Raw genomic sequence first — 21,604 nt, forward strand, 5'->3', positions numbered from 1 at the left:
CCAGCAGTCCTGGCTTCAATCCCCAACTTTTTCCTAATTAAAGGGACATTTAACTGCTTTTATATCCACCTTATGCACACGTTTCCCTCCACAGCTTACAGCAGCCATGTTTTTTTAGGCCTATATTATAAATCAATTAAACTTCACCACAGACTGCAGCTGAAGAAACTCTTTTAAACATCAATTAACAAAAGCGTCATAACAGGCTGCTTTTTTTCCAACAAAGAGCAGTATTCAGAGGCCTTTCTCTGCCACGGTGCAGATAACGTGAAAACAAACGTTAAGCTACAGAACAAAAGCATTTGCTCTCTTTATATTCAGCACAGAAGACAAAGAGTTATTGACAGACTGAGATGAACGGTCGGGGTTTTACTGTTGCACACATGGCTACGTTTTAAACCAAACGGCAGGCTGGAAGCCGGTGGCAGCCATCTGCCTTTTCATGAATTTATCTAATATAGCAGGATTCAGAGGTAATGAAAGCCCCGGCTGTGTCCGTGAAAAGGACACGCTCTGGGGAGGGAATACACAAAAAGCTCATTCTGAGCAATTTGTCTCCATTTAAAAAAAGAAATTGTCTCAACAGGAGCCTCTGTGAATAAATCAAACATTGAGCCAACATCCTTTATGCCAGACGCCCACGTGCGTTTTGTCATTCCTTGAAGCCATTTAATAAAACAAAGGCTTCTCTGCAACCTTTGAGTGTCACCATTTCCATGGCAACCACATGTACCGTGGCCATAGGGTTTCTGAATGCAGCCCAGATTTTCAGATTTTCACTGAGGGGCCACAGTGCAGAGGAGCAGAGGATGACACATGTAACAAAACAACACACTTCATTGAAGTGGAAGGAAAGAATTGGGAGCAATTAGGATCAAGGAAAAAAAATCTTTGACAATCATATTTTCTGTTCATTCTGTTCATTAATATCAATTAAAAAAGATGTTAGGTAAAATATGACTGACCTAATTCAACAGAGGTCCAGCCAACTGGTGCTAGTAGTCTCACAATTAGTGAGACAGGATCACCTGAGTGCAGTGAATGTGTCTCAGGTGATTGTACTATAAAGACACCTGTGTCTGGAAGGTTAACTCACTGGTTGATCACTATTCCTGGCTACCATTACACCATAAAGACAACAGAACACTCCAAGCAACTCAGAGAAAAGGTTATTGAAAAGTATGAGTCAGGGGATGGATACAAAAAACATTCCAAGGCACCGGACAAAAAATCATTGTCATCATTAAGAAATGGAAGGAATATGGCATGTAAATGTGGATCTGATCTAGATCAGGCCCTCCTCCCAAACTGAGTGACCGTGCAAGAAGGAGACTAGTGAGAGAGGCCACCAAGACACCTATGACTACTCTGAAGGAGTTATAAGCTTCAGCAGCTGAGATGGGAAAGAGGCAAAGAGAAAGACATTGTTGAGAAAAACTTAACATCAAATCTCACCCAGAGCTCACCAAGAGGCATGTGGGAGACTCCAGGGTCAAGAGAAATAAAGTTACTTCATCTAATGAGACCAAAATGGTGCTTTTTGGCCATCAGAAAAGATGCCAAACACTGAACATTGCCACAAACACACCATCCCCTCTGTGAGGCACATTGGTGGCAGCATCATGGTGTGGGGGTGCTTCTCTGCAGCCGGCCCTGGAAGGCTTGTAAAGGTAGATGGTGAAATAAATGTGGCAAAATGTAATCCTGGAGGACAATCTTAATATGTGTGAATATGTAGCCACACTTATAAAGGGCTATTTACTAAATAAATACTTTATTTATTAATAGGCACTGTATCCTGGTGAGTTGAACTGGTGTGAACCGTTAAGTTGAGATTTAGTGAAGCATTGCAAAGACTGTGAGTTTCTTAATCAGATTGATTTGTTTGATCTCAAATGTTCCCTGCGCTGCAGTATTCTTTAAATATTCAGTGACTTAATCCTCCCTGCACATGTGGCTGCTTTGTGTCAAAGTGAAATAGAGTGGACTGTTAAACAGCTAGGCGACTATCTGGGCCCAGAAGTCATTTCAGAGAGTAAACGTCATGCATGAGGCGTCTGACCATCAGAATCATTACCATATTTATCTCTGTGTCAGAAAACTTTGATTAATAAAAACACAGATGTCCCATGTGAAGGAAGCAGAGTGATTGGATTACTATGGATTAGTAGATTGCTGAATTTAAGCACTCATGAATGTAGTTCCAAAGAGGCAGACTTCAATCAATATTCAGGGAATGGAAATGCTTTTTTAAATTGATTATATCCACAGAGGAGGAAAGCGGGGGCAAAGACCTGCTCTCAGTAAACTGATTATACACATCAGTCAGAGGAGACACAGGATTCACTGTGGCCACAAATACAATCAGACATCGGAAATCTGAAAACAAAAAAACAACCTCATTGTTTATGGCCAATGTAGTGATGCCAGAGCTGCAGATACTATTTTGTTTTGCTTGAAAGCACAATATGTGCAATTTGCACTCTGAAATATTTGTTTAACAAAGTAATTAAACTCCAGAGTTTAAACTGAGGTCCATCTACCCTGCCAGCCAGCCTATACTGCATTTAAAACAGGCATGAGTCTGTACGGTAAATTAGGGATGTAACGCTATCAAATTCTCACGGTACGGTATTTATTGCGGTATAAAAAATACAACTCAGAACAACAGATTAAGACTTAGAAAAAAATGACATTGGCATTTGTTACACAACAGTTGCACTGCGTGAAAAAAGAGTCGTAGTTGTCAACAGTCTTAAAAATGATGGAACATTTTCAAACCTCTGTGAACAAATAGGAGATAAAGGAAATAGGATAAAATATAGGATAAGGGAGACCTAAAAGTTCTTTTTATTAAAAAAAAAAAAAAAAATTACACTTTCTGCCTGAAGACATACCATTTGAAACCATCAAATATCCAGGACAGGATTTAGATGCTTCTGATGCCACAGTACCGTGGAATAACTGATACCGTTACACCCCTACTTGAAATCACTGCATAGGCTCAGGAATACTTATGGAAAGTCAGTGTCTGTTCACACAGTTCACCATGTCATCCTCAAATGCAAGTTAAAAGCGCTATCATGCAAAGAAGAGAGAAATATGTAAACACAGTCCAGAAACTACATCGTCTTCTCTGGGCCCAAGCTCATTCAAAATGGGCTGAGGCAAACTGGAAAACTGTTCTGTGGTCAGATGAATCAAAATTTCAAATTGTTTTGGAAACCACAGCTGCTGTGTCCTGCAGACTAAAGAGGAGAGGGTTCATCCAGCTTGATATCAGCTCACAGTTCAAAATCCTGCATCTCTAAAGGTATGGGGTTGCATTATTGCCTATGGTGGTCAATGCTGAAAAGTATATAGAGGTTTAAGAGCAATATATGGTCAAAGTGCCCCTGAGCAAGGCACTGAACCCCCAACAGATCCCAGCAGTTCTTAAGTGAGAGCAGCAAGGCCAGCACTGACATCTCTCCATCAGCGCATGTCCAAGGGGATCCTGTTTGTGCTTGTGGCATGTTCAACAACACTATGAATTTCCCTTTAGGAATTAATGAAGTTTATCTTCTTCTTCTTCAGCCAGACAACATCTGTTTCAGGAAAAGCCTTGCAAATTTTAGCAAGATGATGCTAACCACATACCACATCCATCAAAATATCATGGCTTCACAGTCCAAGAGTCCCAGTGCTGAACTGGCCTGCCCGCAGTCTAGACCTCTTGCCAATGGAAAAGATTTGGAGCATCAAAACAAAAAATCTGGTACAGAAGACCCAGGGCTGTTGAGCAGCTAGAATTCTACATCAGACTAACCTGGCAAAGCAGATGGATTTGCCCGTTTCTGTTTCTTACTGGTGAATCCATCTTGCAAAGCTCACGTCTGAACCGTTTGGGCCCAGTTAGAAAGTGACAGGACCAATGAGGGCCAGAACTTTCAGGCACGGCAGAGTCATGATGTAAGCAAGCAGCGACAAGAGGCCAGTGCAATTATGAAGACATTGGCGTGGATGCTGCTACAGCGCCAGTTTTATCAGAACTTGACAACATTTCTTCGTGAAAAGAAGAAGAAATAACAGCATTGAGTTGTTTTCTTTTCAAAAACTACCCTACTCCTTTGGTAGGGGTGCAGCCTGGTAGCGGCTACGTCATGTGTTTTGTTGCTCTGATTGGCCCGTAAAGACAGAAAATTCATCCAATCACCCTCCGAGTGTTTTTTTCAAAGCCTCTGCCCTTTCCCAAACACTATCTATGAGTGGCTTTCCAGATAGATGTGTGAAACAAATCCATCTGGCGGTTCAGGTAAACATCAGTCAAGAATGGGACAATATTCCTCTTCCAAAACTCCAGCAGCTGGTCCCCTCACCTCCCAGATGTTTACAGACTGTTATATTAAGCCGAAGGGATGCTACACAATGGTTGTGTTGCTGCCATCATATTAAAAATGAGCTAATATTTTTCATGAAATAGTGAAATGTCTCAATTTCGATGTGTGATATGCTCTTTATGTTGTATTGTGAATAAAATATGGATTTTGTGAGATTTGCAAATCATTGCATTCTGTATTTATTTACATTTAACACAGCGCCCCAACTTTATTGGAGTTGGGGTTGAATGTCAATATGGACTTTAAGAATGATTGGGTTTTAAATTTACACTTTAAATGTTATTAATCAGAATTAATGTTAAAAAAAAATCATCCGACAGCTGCATCTCAGTTGCAACAGCAGTTTGAATTGTATAATTCTACATATCAAATAAGGCATTGTCTTTGTCTGAAGTATATCATTGAAGTCTTTATGAACTTCAACTTGTGAAGTTTTTGTAAATTGTTAAAATGGCTCTAACCTTCTCTTCTCTGTGCTGAGAGCAGAAATAGAATATTCCTTTAAAAAGTCAGTGGGTTCATTCTGTATGGACTGATTTTATCACCACTGTAACACAATGAAACCTGATTACAGAGGAAAGAACATCATACAGATAGTCTGAAGAGGGTTTTTTTTCTGACCTCTTTACTGCTAATGTCTGCCTCACTGAAATACCATAATGACTCTAAAGAATAACCTCCACATAATCTAGCACCACCATTAACCATCATTTCTTTCAACAACCAAAGGGAATTATAAACGGCATCAACTCATAGAGAACAACCATAGAAACTGATGCAAGAAATACCAAAAGTGTTTCTCTTTGTTCCAGGTAACTATAGGATATAATTTCATGTTTAATACATAAAAGCGGTTTCACTGTTTCAGCAGAGGGGGAATTATGAAAGTTAAGTGAGGCCCACTCTAATTACAAAATCAGTCTATACAGAGCATTCAGAAAGTATTCAGAGCCCCCTTCACTTTTTTCTATTTGGTTATGTTGCAGCCTGATAATACAACCATTTAAGTTCAATTTTCTCTCATTAATCTACACTCAGGACCCCATCATGACAAAGTGAAAAGAGAATTTTAGAAACTTTTGCAGATTTATGAAAAAGACAAAACTGAAATGTCACATTGACATCGGTGTTCAGATCCTTTATTCTAGACTTACTTGAACCCCTGATTTTGGTGCAGAACCTGTCTTGGGACAAGGTCCACGTGTGATTTATGAAATGTGTATCTGGCCAATAACAGTGTCTGACTGAACAGGTGTTGACAAAAAAAAAAAAAAATCAGTGAGGAAATATTCATTCAGCAGTGATAAATAACGAGGCAATCAACTGAAAGCTCGTGCTGCTTAACATCATTTGAAAAGCAATGTTGCTGACAGAGATTGTCAGAGGTGATGATTTTTCAAAGGCATATGTGATCTTACACGGCAAAATATAAGCTACACAGAAAGTGCACAAGGAGTTAAAAAGTACACAAGCTCAGACCTTGCATGGGATTGATCAATGCCAATCTGTGCTTGGAAATGACTGTACACCCAAATTTCTGTCGTACGCATGTTTGATAAATGAGGGTCACTGTCACCTTGGAAGGTGATGCTTCGGCCCAGTCTGAGGTCCTGTAGAACAGGTTTTCACTGAGGATATCGCTGTACTTTTCTCCATTCAACTTTCCCTCAACCCTGATTAGTCTCCCAGTCCCTGCTACTGAAAACACCCCCACAGCATGATGCTGCCACCACCATGCTTCACTGCTGGGATTGTACTGGGCAGGTGACGAGCGCCTACAGACATCACGCTTAGAATGAGGACAAACATTTTCCATCAGTCCATAGAATCTTGTTTCTCAATGTCTGAGAGTCCCTCAGATGCTTTCATGTGTTTTGCACTGAGAGGAGTCTTCCGTCCAGCCACTCTGCCATAAAGCTCAGATCCCTGGAGCTCAGTCAGAGTGACCATGGGGTCCTTGGTCACCTCTCTTAGTAAGGCCCCTCTGCCCTGATTGCTCAGTTTGGCTGGGCCACCAGCTCTTGGAAAAGTCCTGGTTGTACTAGACTTCTACCATTTGAGAATTATGGAAACCAATTACGGGCAGCAGAATTTTCTGTAGCTTTCCCCAGATCTGCGCCTTGCAGCAATCCTGTCTCTGAGTTCTGCAGGTAGTTTATTTTACTTGGCTTTTACTCTGATATGCATTGTCGGCTGGGAGGCCCTCTACAGTGACAGTCAACATTATTCAACCTCCATTGCAAATCAGGTTTATGGTGAAAATGTACAGACTTTCTGCTTTTTGCAATGAAAAAAAATCAAACAAAAGTAACTGAAATAGCTCAACACAATGAATTCTTAAAGGGGGTTTCCCAAAATTCTACTGAAAATGCAGCTTATAATGACTTCTCCAGGCTTAAACTTATTCAAACCATTCATGACAAGCATCTTAAATTCTTAGTAGAGCACCCTTTTGCTTCTATGACCCGCTGCAAACGAGATGCAGATCCAGACACCAGCTCCTGGCAACATTCCTGAGGAATCTTAGCCTATTCCTCATGTGCAATGGCCTCCAGTTCAGTAATATTCTTTGGTCAGCATGCTGCAACCACCTTCTTCAAATCCCATTTTCTATGGGGTTCAAGACAGGTGACTGTGATGGCCATTGTAGAATCTTCCAGGACTTCTGCAACCAAGCCTCGGTGGAATCTGAGGTATGCTTGGGATCATGGTCCAATGGAAGGTCCAATGATGCCCAATTGGCAGTTCCCTCACAGATGGCATGACGTTTCTTCCTAGATTTCAAGATACTTCGATGAATCCGTCTTGCCTTCCACAAGCTGCAGGTTTCCAGTGCCAGAGGATGCAAAGCAGCCCCAGAGCATCACTGAGCCGCCGCCATGCTTATCTCTGGGCACAGTGTTCTTTTCAGCTTATGCTTCTTTCTTCTTCCTTCAGACATACCGCTGATTCAAAGAGTGCCAAAAAGTTCCAGTTTTGTCTACAAACCACTTGAAGCATGTGTTGTGATTTGCAATGGGGGTTGAATAATTTTGATTGCAACTGTAGTGACCTGTGCAACCCAACACTGAAAAAAGTGAAGGGGGTCTGAGTAGTTTCTGAATGCACTATATCTATTCATTTTTAATAAAGGTATAAAGACCTGATGGAGTAAAAAAATGATCCCCAGTCTCATCAGAACAGTGGCAGAAATAGTTTATAATTTAACATTAGCATTGGTACCCACAGATACCAAGAATCAAGATAATGGCAATCGTAGAGTTGGTTTAGTCCATTACTACTTTTGACGGGCAGCATGGGGACCAGAGAAAACCAAGAACTCTTTAAAATGTCTGTGTTCATGGGAAATTTCTCTGAGCAACATCATCAAGTTATCAGATGTTGATACATTTCCTTTGGATGCGGTAAGAGGAGTGTGAAGTTGTCTCAGTTATTTACCATCAGAGGATAATTAAATATTAGGAGTCGCTGACTTCTCTTCAGCTAGGATCTTCATCATGCAGGGATGAAGTAATTTAATTCAAAGCTGTCTGTTTTTATGAGAAGCTAAGGCAGGCTGAATTTAATAATTCTGCAAACGTCAACAAAACTCAATCATCTGAAGTCAAACTTAAAGTGTAACTTTCTCTGTATTGGTTTTTAAAATGACAGTTGACTGGGGCTTATATATTAAAAAGTTTTAGTCTCAGGTTCTCAGCTCCAAAACATTCGACTGATGTGAAACTTTAAAAACAGATTTGACATCTCGAAACTTACTTCAATCAAATGAATCAGAATTACTTTGAAAGTCATTTGTCTTGCCACCATTTCCTTTAAGTACAATGTCTCAACAACTAATGATAAGATGTCTGGAAATCAGTTGCAGTAATTAACATCCTTATCTGGAAGAACAGCCATAAATTGTATAACCACTCAACAGTCTGAGAGCACCATCATCTTCATAATCAACCATTGTTATGAAGGACATTTGTATTGTTCTTAAAAACCATAGTACCGTCACTTTTCTTTACATGAATTTTTTTTATAAACACACATTAATAAGCTGATAAAGAAACAGGAAAAAGAGGAAGAAAAGGGGGTGAAGTGGCAATAGGAGAGGAAAAAGTAATGGTCACACCTGTTAATTATTGAATTCAAGTGTTTCAATCAGATCTGTTTCCATAGGTGTTTAAAATCAAGCACCTAGCCATGCAGACTCCATTTGCACACATCTGTGATACAAAATGGGTCGATCTGAGAGCTCAGTGACTGTAAGTGTGGTACCATGATGGATGCCATCTTTGCAATAAGACAGTTCGTGGAATTACATCCCTGCTTGGATATTCCACCGTCAACAGTAAGTGTTCACATTATTAAGGGGAAGGAACAATGGCCACTCAGCAATTAAGAACATCACCTCAAATCACAGAGTGGGGTCAACTCAAGGGGCACAAAATGAAAAAGTTGCAACGCTGACAGTTTAGTTGAGAGCTCTAAGCCAAAACGGAACCTACTGCCATTGTTCTCCGAAAAAAACCCCGCCCTATACTGCCTTTATTTCTCAGGTATGTTTTGTTTGTTTTTTTGATTGTCGTTTGTGTTTACTCTTTATCAAAATGGCATCCAAACGTTGTAAAATTTTGTTTAAAAAATGGGTTTTATCAAACACGTTTGATGTTATCGTAAGTCTTAAATCTGGTCGTATGCAAATTTTGTAACTCCGTGATGCACCTATGGTCCACGACCAATGGGAGCCAGTGTTGTGCATAAGCACATTAATTCACTTCATTCTTCAAAACATGAATGTGAGCATAGATCAGTCTAGAGCTGCTGAAATCTGCTCATAACACAAGAGATTGAAAAACTTTTCCGCTCAGAGCTGCAGTCAGATCTCCGCACTTGTGTGTTTGTGTGCCTTGTCTGTCAATTCATTCCAGGCTGACGTGACAGTTACGGTAAACCGCCTGATTGGTTTGTTTCTGTGGTGAGACGACTCACATTTTCATACAGTACTTTTATTCTGAAGTATTTCCGGGATAGTTCCTTGTTTGTTGTAACCTTGCAAAGCAGATATATACGCCTGTTTCCTTGTTTTTCACTGGCTAATCTATCTTGCAAAGCTCCCATCTGAACGGTTTGGGCCCAGTTACGAAGTGACAGGACCAATCAGTGACCAGCAGTGAGTTGTTTTCTTTTCAAAAACAACAAAAGTCGAGTACTTACATGTCTATAGTTGCTAAGTTTCGCGTCATTCCTCAGTAGCTGCGCATGCCGCAGCTTGTTAGCGGCTACGTCATGTGCTTTGCCATCTGGCGTGTCAGGTTATGGTTGTTGCAGAAACAAGCAAAGCTTCCCTTTTGTTTCTACTTGATGTAAATGATTTTTAAAAACAACAGATTATAAGAGATATTAACTCTCCATCTCCTTCTACATCTGGTTCTTCTTTGCACAAAAATTGTTGTGAATTTCCACCAGAGGCATGATGGGAAATAATCTCAAAAGGAATTGTATCCTAGTCTTGTAGTTAGTGACCCATAGTTTTTGCAAAATGCTCGGCTGAGACTAAAAACTGAATGACAAATTGTTTTTAGATGGGAGAGGGTCTCAGATGTCAATCATTTAAAAGTTTTAGTAAAATCTTCAGGTGTAAGGCCGGCATTCGTAATTCTAACTTAAGATCAAGCACTTGTTTAAAGAAGCTGTAGGAGGAAGAGCAGAAGGGCTGTGCATATTTAGAGAGCAGGCGTGCATGTGCACATTAAATAAAAAGGTAAAATAAAGTCATTTCTGAACATTAGATGATTTTGACTGCCAGAAAAGCACTTTTATTGACACATCTGAAAATTTTTACATCTTATTGCCAATCTCCTATGCAGTCTCTACTGCTTTATTCAATCAAAAAAAGTCCATGATAATCTGTAAAAAGGGATGAATTGTATTAAACACGTAATCACCACCATAAATTACAGTGATGCTGATTCGCATGGGATTAGTTTTACCTGAGGGCCTCTGTGGGTGCTGAAATAGGGCAGGTATTTCACTTTTAAGTTTTTACTCCACAAATTACTGACTTGAACTCTCTTCACATGAGACTAGGGACCTCTGGTAATTTGTAATAATTGCACTGGATGTCTGTGTTTTTAATCCCATATGAGTGCACCATGTCTAATTTGTAGGCCAAAAATTCCAGAGTTAAATTACTGATCATATTTCTGGAACAAGTTATTTATGAGATTGTTAAAGTTTTGACACATATAGGTTATAAATAGTGCTTCTCTTTCAGTTAATTTCAGTTCATGTGTAAAAACGGCTAGTCCCATGCAAATAGTACTAAGGTTGATTCACACAGGATTAATTACACAGATGTCCCGCATGATTATTATAATTACCAGCAGTCTCTAGATAATACTGATCCTTGCAAGGGCTTATTACTGAAATTTCACAGCTTCTAAACTTTCCACAGTCTAAGTGTTTTCTACAAAGATTACCATGTGGACAAAAGTATTTATTCAGCACTGATATCCAATTAGTAAGCCTTGTTCTATTCAGGTGGGGGCAGGACTAAGCAGGAGAGATTGTGTGGTGGTAGATGGTCTATAGTTGTTAGTATAGATATGAAAAGATAACTGCAATTTAACCACTGGTGAACGGGTATAAAGTGAGTAACTCATCAAGTTATTGATAACTTCTGTTTTTGTGAACATCACTTGTGCTTAGTGTCAATGTTCAGTCTTGTATGTTAAAATCCCTGAGATGGGTCTGAAGAGAAAAAATTCCTCTATCAATACTAGGATCAATATCTAGTTCATATTCCATGCTGAATGTGTCATTTAACTTGGAGGAGGATGCTCAGCTGAAGAAGCAAACAAACATCTTTAATGCACTTTCTTTAATGAGATTTTAGAGAGTAAATGCGATTGGTTTGTGGCTCAGGGAAAACTGCTGTATCTCCCTCTAAACACAAACATTCACTCAGTTTATCTTCTCCCTCTCTGAGGAAGCACTTGCTGTGGACAAAATGATGCTGAAACATAAACATTCGAGCGTGTTCACCATATTTACTCAAGACGAGGAGAACACAGGCAATTAGCAGAGTCCCCGTGTGTGAGGTTAGAGGTGAAAATATGGCAGAGAAAAGTAAACAGCTCGATGAAAACTCCTCCTGTGCTGGGCTTTCGGTGAGGGCCAGCGCTGAGGTGACGCATTGCTATGCACACAACGCCCCTTGGTTTTTAATTAAGAGAAACTGCATTGGAACGCGGTGAGCATCCAAACCCCGGCTGGACTGCATCCCTTCGCCTTCTCTGTCATTGGGGCAAGAATGATGCAATTTGTGCAATTTTATGATCCACTGAATGCAATTACTGGACCTGTCAGTGTTTTTGGTGTCTTTTGTCTGTGATGTATGCAGCGTGCAGACTCAGCCTCTGTTTACACCCACCCTCTCTCTGCCACACACACAGACACTTCAGCATATGGTGATGAATACACTGTAGTGATTCGTAGTATGGTCAATAGTAGCTCTTTCAGTGTATTACATGCACTGTGCAAAGCGATTTTATGTTTGAATGACCATGGCGTGTTTTTTTTTTTAATATTTCTCATTTGCTTCTATTTTATTTTCATGTTTTCAATCCAATCCCTTTATTTATCTAGCACATACTAAAAACATTACATGTACCAAAGTGCTGCAGACTGACTATAAAACTTAAATAAAACAAAAAAAACCCACAGAAGACATATTCTTATTATGACATAATCTTATTTAATGCATACTTTAAAATTAGTTTTTGTTATATAAAATAAAGGAAACAAACAGAAAATATCATATTGTTTTCAATAATTTTTTTTTTACAACCTGACCTGCAGAGTTATTTTTACGAAGTATGGCTATTAAATAATGAGACTGCACTAATGAGGATAAAGCCACTTAGTACGAGTGTTAAAGTCCCAAAAAAGTGAAATCTAAAATTTGTGTCCTAACACTCTTGAAGTGTTGGAATAAGGTTGCTGTAAATGTGAAAACACTGAGCTCTATATATGACTGAATTTTGGCTGTAGACCACCCCGTAACACTACATCTAAAATTACAGAGCAATTCATTTCAATACAGTCTGTTGTTGATGCCATCGAAAGTTAAAAGCTTGCTACATGCTGTGTTTTTGTTCTAGGGAGGTAAATTTCCCAAATCTATCAGCCACAGTGGCCCTTGGTTAATTAATAATATAACAGAGAGATTGGTGCCAGAAAACAGTAAATTCAGTCAACTTCTGTCTCTCTGCTCTGGCGCAGAGCCAGGGAGCTGCAATCTAGCCAGAGTTCACCGGAAGGTCTGGGGGCAGGCTAAACGCTGGAGTGCTTGTCTGTTTCTCACTTGAACCAGATGCAGCAGGTACAAACATCTTACCTGCTGAAAGTGTGTTTTGATCCATATTTCACTTACCTTTAATCCTGGATGATTAAAAGAAGCAGACAGTGGCTTTGTCTCTCTCAAAGCAGCATTACTTCAATCTCTTCTGTCTGTTAGCATCAAGATGCTAAAGTTTAGTAAAGCATCTGATGATAGAGATGTTCTATTCCTGCCAGGTGTGTCACAATAAAATTCTCCAATGCTAATCATTGTAGGAGACTTTTATTTTGAAGTGCAACATCAGGAAATAGAGTGTTTTCAGCAGCAACTTAACAACAAAGATGTCTCATAAACAGTTAAGAAACATACCTAAACATAACTCAGAAAATGAGATTTAAGGAATACTTGAAGAGTTAAATACAGGACAAGAAAATGAAACTTTTTAGCTCCAAACTATCTGCCTGCCATGACATAAATGTGACTGTTTCTCTGGTGGCTTAAAAAAGAAGCTTGTAACACAGCAGCATAGCAGACAGGCTCCATTCAGGCAGTAGCATTTTGTAAATTTGAGAGGATCATATTTCTCGTGATTGGGTGTGGCTTCCGCTCAAGAGATGTTTTTCATTACTGAAATTTGGCCTGGTGGTTCATAACAGAGTGGCCCGACATACAACAAAACTAAATACTTTAAAAAAATATCACTTATTTAAAGGTTGGGTATTCACGCAAAACCGCAGTAAGTTTCCCATAAGTCTTTAGTTATCTACAAGCTACTGACTGAAATGCATGTCAAAGCAGGCACAAATTCAAGGCCATGTTGATTGTTTTCTTTGACATTAAGACTATAATTTTGGAGGATTGTGTTCTAAAAGGGTCAACGCTGAATCAATACTATTACAAACAGGTTCTGACAACTGTCCGAAGAAGACCTACTGCACTGCTTTGATCAGTGGAAGACCTGAAAGCAGCAGTGTGTTGATGCATAAGGTGAGTATATTGAAGGAGAAAGCCCCTGTTCTGTGGGGCTGTGCTTTCATGCTGTCAAATAAAAGATCTAAATTACGAGACCATGCACAGTTTTTGTTTAACTAGAGGTAATGCAAACCTTGAGCTGCACCTATGATTCTGGTATTTCATCTGACTTAGCCATATGATAATAATAACAATTGAGGTAATAACGATGGCCATGTATTATTAGTACTAATGGCCATACACAATTATAGTTTAGTGGTTCTTAATCAGGACGTATTTGTTATTAATCACTTATTTTATGTCAAACTTTTTTGTTTTTATCTTCCTCACACACACCACAAGTTAAAGTTTCCATGGTAACCTTCTCCACATGTACTGGCGTGAATTTCCATTTCATCCAGAGGAAAATCCTTTTGACAAATCGAACAGGCAGCCTAAATGCAAACAAATAAATACATAAAGATGATTTCTTAAATAATTGACATTGACTGCATAACAACTGAACCCTTGTAGGATTGGTTTTTCTGTAGGTTGGCATAAAATGTTTTTCCATACCATATCTGGCAGTATTGCTCACCCCTGATATTGAGTCATCTGAAACAACATTGCTCACATAAGGGGAACACTAAAAAAGAAGGGTTTTTTTACCTGCAAAATCTCTAACTGAAATGATTCAAATGATCAGGAAGTCTGACCAACACTAGATGGTTTTCAAACTTTAAATTAGGTTTTAAAGGGTGAGCGATCACTCACATCTCATCAGTTTCAAGTGATTTTTGTTAATCCTATAATCCTCTGAAATCATACATAAAGACTCAGCCAGCTGCTGACCTGCCAGCAACCTCACTGTGAGCATTTCCCATAGACACAGGATTTCAAAGAATTTCCCTTGATCAAATGTGACTTAAAAAAGAAAAACAAGGACTATTAAAATCCTTGACTGCCTGTCCTGGCCTGTGTTACAATTGTAGTAAAACTAATTTGGGTAAAATATTGGCTGGATTTAAGGTGTTTTGGTATGTTTTTGAGTCACAGAAGTACGTAACATCCAGTTGGTGATGCAACCCTGCTGCTGGCTGCTTATTGGTTGCTGGGGATATACCATCAGATGTGCTATGTATTTTCAATTTGAGGTTGGCTCTGACACAAATTTGAGCAATAAAATCATCACTTGAGGATTATTCCAACAAATGTCTGACTCAGGATATAATTTTTGTGGAGGCCAATCTAGCCTTATCAGTTGAAGACTAATAAGAGAAAGATTAAGGAAAGAAAAGAAACAAAGCATGACAGCTTTAAGCTTCTGTCATTGAAGATATACTTACATCATTGTTGGATGTGGAACTGTCATCATTTGATGATTTATATACTGACACATATTCAACATCAGTGTTAAGACACTGAGTCTGTGACTTTTGGATCTGTAACCCAAAAAATATCGCTCGAACTTTGCACATTAAGTCTGTTGTGCTTTATTTGTATTATCAAAAAATTTTTTAGAACTGTTTCGTACTTGGACGAATAAAAGCATCGACGATGAGACAGTGGCTCCGGACCTCTTAAAAACACACTGAATCCATCCATCCTGATAGAGCCTGATATGGTGCCAGCGTACGACAAGACAAGACGACAAGAAGTGACACAGTTTATCAAAGTTAAATAACTTTTGAACCATAAATCGTTGCCTCTTACCTGTTTTTCCTCTTGAAGCTAGCTGTTGTGTTGTTCCATTGATGCTATTGATGCCTTTGAATCCTGTGGGCAATATTTTTAGCGAGCCTGGAACTCGTGTTACTTTTGGGGACTTTAATGATTAAATCCACACCAGTAAACCCGATATTGAATGTCTTTTTAAAAAAAAAATCCATTTTAATCAAGTTACGATCATTTATTACTGCTAGTTTGAATGCTAACCGCCATATTGTTTCCCTTTTGTGAGGGTCTGTCAGCCAGTTGCAGGCTGTTCCCGTAATCACGTGATGATTGTCTGTCTGCACAGTCAGTCCAGAAAGTTCACACTGAAATCGGATCAGTACTCGGTATCAGCCAATACCCAACACCTTGGTATCGGAAAATCCTTAGTATTTAACCAGAGTAGTTGAAGTCACAGCTAATAGTTTAGTGAGTGCAAATACGTATATGACGCAAGGCCTTTACCACAGTGAGCTTTCTCTCACTATTTGAGATACAGAAACAGTAAGAGGCACAGCAGGAAATTTTACATGAAGGATAAGGTGCTTGTTAAATGAAATTTCTATTTTCGGACACTCTGTTACTGTTGATTGGTCATCAGATATGATTAAATAAATGCACATGTATTGAAGTGTTTTTTGTATCTGGGTTTATTATTGTGTGTATGACTTTGATATGCACTCAATTAATGATGATTTGTGAATATTTTGAAATTTATTTTTGAGAGAAAGAAATGCAGAACACCTGGTGATGAGTCCTTTTTAATAAAGGAGGTTTTCAACATCAGACAGAACTGTTTAAAATGGTGGTTCCAGCATGTGTTTCTTTTTGGTGAGAAGTCTGTTATGCTATGTACTTTAACTGGAACTCAACATACATTATAGAAGCAGCTGTCATGAAATACTTTAGTCACTCATCTCATCATGAGCTGTATCCTGTGGCAATGAGGTCAATCTCAAGCCCAGTCCTGGCTGGCACAATCTCAATTCCTCTTCTCCTTTCGGAGTCACAGTCGCTGGAGAGGGAAGACGATCAAACTGAAAACCAAGCAGTTTCTGGCTAACTAGACACGTGTTCATGAATCTCCTTCCTCTGAAAAAAACTGGAAAAGATCAGTAACAAACAGGAAAGCTTCAAACTAAGATTTTGACTCAAAGAGGGGGTATTATACTTTTCTGATTTTTAAAACATAAATATAAAGTCACAATGTTGGGTGTCCATACTCCATGTATGCAAATTTTCAAACCGCAAGATAAACATATGTGGCAGTAATCTTGGAATTTGCGTGTAAACTGATGAAAACGGTTTGTTGAAAATCTCTCAGAGATTCTCCTGAGACGGGATTTCGATGGAGCAAACTGATGAGGTCATCGCAATAGGATCTCCTGACTGGTTTGTGGTTCGTCCATGCTGTCAGCAAAACGGAACAGACCGCCCCCACAAGGCCTTTTAGCCATTTAGCAACACAGTAATTAAACACTTACCAAACAGATATGTCCCACTCTATCCTTCGTGCCCAACCGGGTAGACACAGAGGGCACGGCTGAGCTCATGAGCTCTGATCACGCACACACATGGAGCGTTCCAATAAAGCAGCCCATTTAAGCAATGATTTAACAAGATGGTGAGACTCTGGGTGGCTTCTCATCCACATACAGTCCCCCATAAAGTCTTTGGCGACGTCAGTCGCCAAAGACAGCCACACATATATCCCATATGAAGTGAATGGGAGAGATGGTGCATTTGTGTGTGTGTTAGCGTGCAAAGCGCGCATGAGTGTGTGTTTGTGTTTCTTACAGATGCAGGTTTTTTGAACATTACAGTAAGCTTACTGTGCAGCTGGTCATGTGACTCACTGAAGGCAGGAAAATGGAATGTGTAATACACACCCATTATAATGTCTGAGGCTCCTGACAGAGTTGCAGACACACACCTCAGTCTAACTTTGAGCAGGTCAAAGGGTCAAAAGTGGAGGTCAAACGGGCATGAGGGACATGCGACAGAGTGAGGACCCGTCCAATGCTGCTTGCAGCTTTAATAACATTGGTATTGTCTTCCAGAGACCATTTGGTAAGGGCTACTTGTGTGTTTGTAGGTCTCAGCATTGTATGTGTAGAGCTGACACAGTCTTTACACTCACCATATGCACAGATTTTGGATTTGGGATTGCACATTGTTGCATCTACCATCTCCTCAAGATTTTTTGTTGCTGACAGGCCTTGGCTGTGTACAGTGTTGGCTATGAACTGTAAGTTCTCATGGGTTCTGCACTGACAGGTTTCACGATCAGCCTCTGTGGGTACCACAACCCAAAATGGTCTTAAGGTACAAAAAGAAGAGTAAGAGACCCGGTTTTCATTTTCTGAGAGGAACTTCTGTTGCAGATTCTTCATTGTGTCAGTTAGCAAACGTTTCTGCTTTTTTTCCCTTCTTTTGAGTTACAGTTTGTTTTCGCCCTGTTGTCATCCGACTAACATCATCTCTTAAAAAGAAGGCCTTTACTTTCTCTTTGCATTCAGGAGGTAATCTGTTGCTCTTCTTTCTTTCATAGGTCATGAGCCCTCCATCAGGTCTTTGACCTCACTTCTTTGAAATTCCAAAATTGCCTGTGCAGCCCTCTGCAGCCTGTATTTCTTCATAATTTTTCCCATTGTTGTTTTTGCAATAATTTGCCTCTCCCATTCCTTCTCAGTGTTTTTGTATTTATTTCTTATTTCTTCAACAATTGATTCCCGCAACAACAATCGTGTTCTGATAGTGTTGCTAACTTTTTGATAGTGCAGCAGTGCATTCACTGTAGAACATGGTGATTTTTTCCCCCCTGCCAAGCGCTGGCATCTCTTTTTGTATTTTTCTTTTTTTCTCTTTTCCCTCTTCAACAAGGCCTTTAGATTTTCAATCTCCTTCTTGAATGTCCTTCTCCCTTGTCTTACATCCCTCCATCCAACAACATATTTCCTAAAAAAGAGAAAGCATTTTTGTCAAAATGCACAAGTACTCTAATGGATAAATGTTCTGTACACAACAATTCTAGGATAATAGCTTACATTAAAATGAGTTGCTGTTCTAATAGCATTCCTTTATTAGTGTACACAATGTTTTTGTATTTAGTAATATCAGTCATTTTAAAGGTTTCTATGTTTCCTAGTTTTAGAGCACGTATGTACACATACATACACACACAGGTGCACAGGAGCACACACAATGTAAGGGCGAAATCATTTAAAATAATTCAATTGCATATTCTGCCTAATTAACAAAGCATTCAACTGTCAACTGTCTTCTAACCTTGAGGGCCCTGGTTGAGGGGCATTTTCTGCCTCTACGGGAGTGTCTGGACTTGTGGGAGGAGTGGTCATTGCTAGATGGGTGGTCCTGGCTCTGGCACTATCTCTCTGCTTTCTTTTTTCTCGCCATTTCTTTCTTTGTGCTCTCTTCTCCCTTTCACTAAGGTCTGATGCTTTCTTTTTCCTTCCTTCCTCTCTGTCCCTTTGCCACCTCTCTTTTTCTTTATAGAGGTATTCCCTCCTTCTTTCAGGGTCTGCATCCCGACGAGCCCTGTAGCACCGCTGCTTTTCTGCAGCAGACAACACCATTCCCTGACAAATAGATTCATAGTCATATCAAACTTTTTTAAAAGTAAAGGACAAACAATCCATAATAAATCAGTAGTAATTAAGAATTCATGGTGGAAACACTAATTCATCTAGCCCTCTTATGTCCACCCTGTTACTATGTGTCCTCCCTGTTACTATGCAAAACAGTAACAGGGTGGACAGTAACGGGGGGGGGGGGGGCATTTTAAGCTAACATCAGACATTACTAGGCCTGTGATGAACAACAAGCAAGCACATTGTGACCACAGAGAAAGATTTTTTTATGTATTTACAAATGATGTTTTTGAAAATTACACCATTCTAAAACACTGAAAAAAAGGTTAATTTAAGAGTGATACTTACCCTGCTTCTTGTAGACGTTTTCCCTCCAAAAATGTCTGCTACTTTTTGTGTGTCATGCCACTAGGGGAGGGGCGGGACTCTCAGAGTAAGAGGGTGGACACTTGACTCAGGGACACAACTTATTTTTAAGAATTTAATCATTAAAAATGTTTTGATAACAAAAAAAAAACATTGGGTGGGTACGGTGGCCGAGAATGCAAATTCAAAACGCTTTGCAAAAAGAAAACAACACGACGACATTTGAGAAAAACACAAATACAAAAACTTGCTTCAGCGCATGAATACAAACACTCAGCGCCGCGCAAGGATACATAAACTCGGCACAGCACGGAAGCAAACAGATTCCACAACAGCACAAAAATACAACAACTTGGTGCCCAGATGCAAATAAAAACTCACAACACAACAGAAGTGGGGCCGTTATTAGGGTCGGACCTGATAGTCTGCTAACGGCTCCGTTAGCAAGAAAGTTACGCACCACAACTCAAACTTACTGAAGACACGCTTGGATCGAGTAATTAAAGTAAGTAAACGCTGCTCGTTTGTCCGTTAGCTTCACTTTGTGCACATTTTATTTTGTAATCGATAAGTTTTAGAAGTAATTTTTAACCGGCAAACAGCGCGGACAGCTACGTTTGGGTTCCGATGGACCCGATCAATTTGATTTAGATAGTTGTTTACATACATATTAAACTGTACAGGAGGTTACAGTCATTAAAAATCACAAAAAACACACTACAAATTACATACTGTGAGTACAGAAATTATTTTGAGTAGCGGTGTTGTACGTAATTTTATTGCTAGTGGAGCCGTTAGCAGGCTTAGCAGGTCCGTCCCTAATAACGGCCCCACTTCCGTTGTGTTGTGAGTTTATATTTGCACCTGCTGCACCAAGATGTTGTATTTTTGTGCTGTTGTGGAATCTGGTTGCCTCTGCGCTGTGCCGAGTTTATGTATCCTTGCGTGGCGCTGAGTGTTTGTATTCATGCGCTGCAGCAAGTTTTTGTATTTGTGTTTTCCTCAAATGTCGTCGTGTTTTTTTCTCTTTGCAAAGCGTTTTGAATTTGCATTCATGTGAGACTTCTTGGCCACCGTAAGTGGGAACCATTATAAATCAGACTATAAGGAAATAATTTAAAAAATAGACTTTATTTGATTTTTGTCACTTCTAATTGTAACTTAGTTTGAGCAAACATGAGTGGGGACATGGCAGTACACCCTACTTGCAGTTAAAGTCTGATTAATAATTTTAAATTAATTCATCTTGTGTACATATGGTTGTGTTTTATGGTAGAAGGGAGTTAACCATGTAAGATGAGATTTTAAAAATAAATATTAGCCCACTTTTACACAAAATATACCACATTATGGCATGGGGACTCAAATGGCACTCAATACTAGGATTGACCCTTGCTCAACCGAAAGCTCGGATTTAAAATAAAAACTATCCGGGCCCAGGGCTACTTAAATTATTTTCAATATTAATAACAACAAGCTGTGACATTCATTCACATCTGTCTCAACTTTTTGATGAATGGTAACCTTTTTGGCTATCACAGTGGGACGCCTAGCTAGCAATGTAAAGGGACAATGACATTTTCAACCCTACTAGCCAATTACTTTGATCACCATGCAAGTGAACTTTCTGTATGAGTTTGGTGCTGAACAAAGCGTAAACTCAAGCTTTTCGCTTTACATCGTTATTTTTCTTGTAATTTTGTTTTCTATTCATGAAGAGAGACAAACCTCTACAAAAACCAAACTCAAAGACACAAACTGTACTTACAGCAAGTGATGTGCTCTCATCGGTTGTCTCCTCTAACTCTAATTGGCGGCACTGCAACCTGTTGCTGTCCAGCTTGGCAACTCCCTCCTCACTCACTGAGCGCTTACGCCGACTGATGGTGCGACTGGTGTATAGCTGCTGAGGCACAGTGCAAACAAAGCAGTACGCAGACTAGTGGTCTTGCCTGTGAGCCTGCACTAAAGGCAACAAAACTCAGTGCTCTTACACTTACAAATCTGAGTACACATTTGCAGATCCTGCACAGCTGAAGTTTTGCAAAAGTCACGTGTGTTTGAACAGCCAATTGAGAGGCAGACTTCAGTTGTAACTGCGAGTACTTTGACATATAAAAGCAAAAAAAGAGTACCTTTTCTGAACTAAAATAAACTTAAGGACACAATTACAAATTGGTCTGGATCTGTGAATGCATTTGCTAATAGTTCTGCTAATAGTTCTGTTTTTTGTCATATTGGTGTTTCATCCATAC

Source organism: Cheilinus undulatus, linkage group 23 (genome assembly GCF_018320785.1).
Source record: "Cheilinus undulatus linkage group 23, ASM1832078v1, whole genome shotgun sequence".
Lineage (NCBI taxonomy): Eukaryota > Metazoa > Chordata > Actinopteri > Labriformes > Labridae > Cheilinus > Cheilinus undulatus.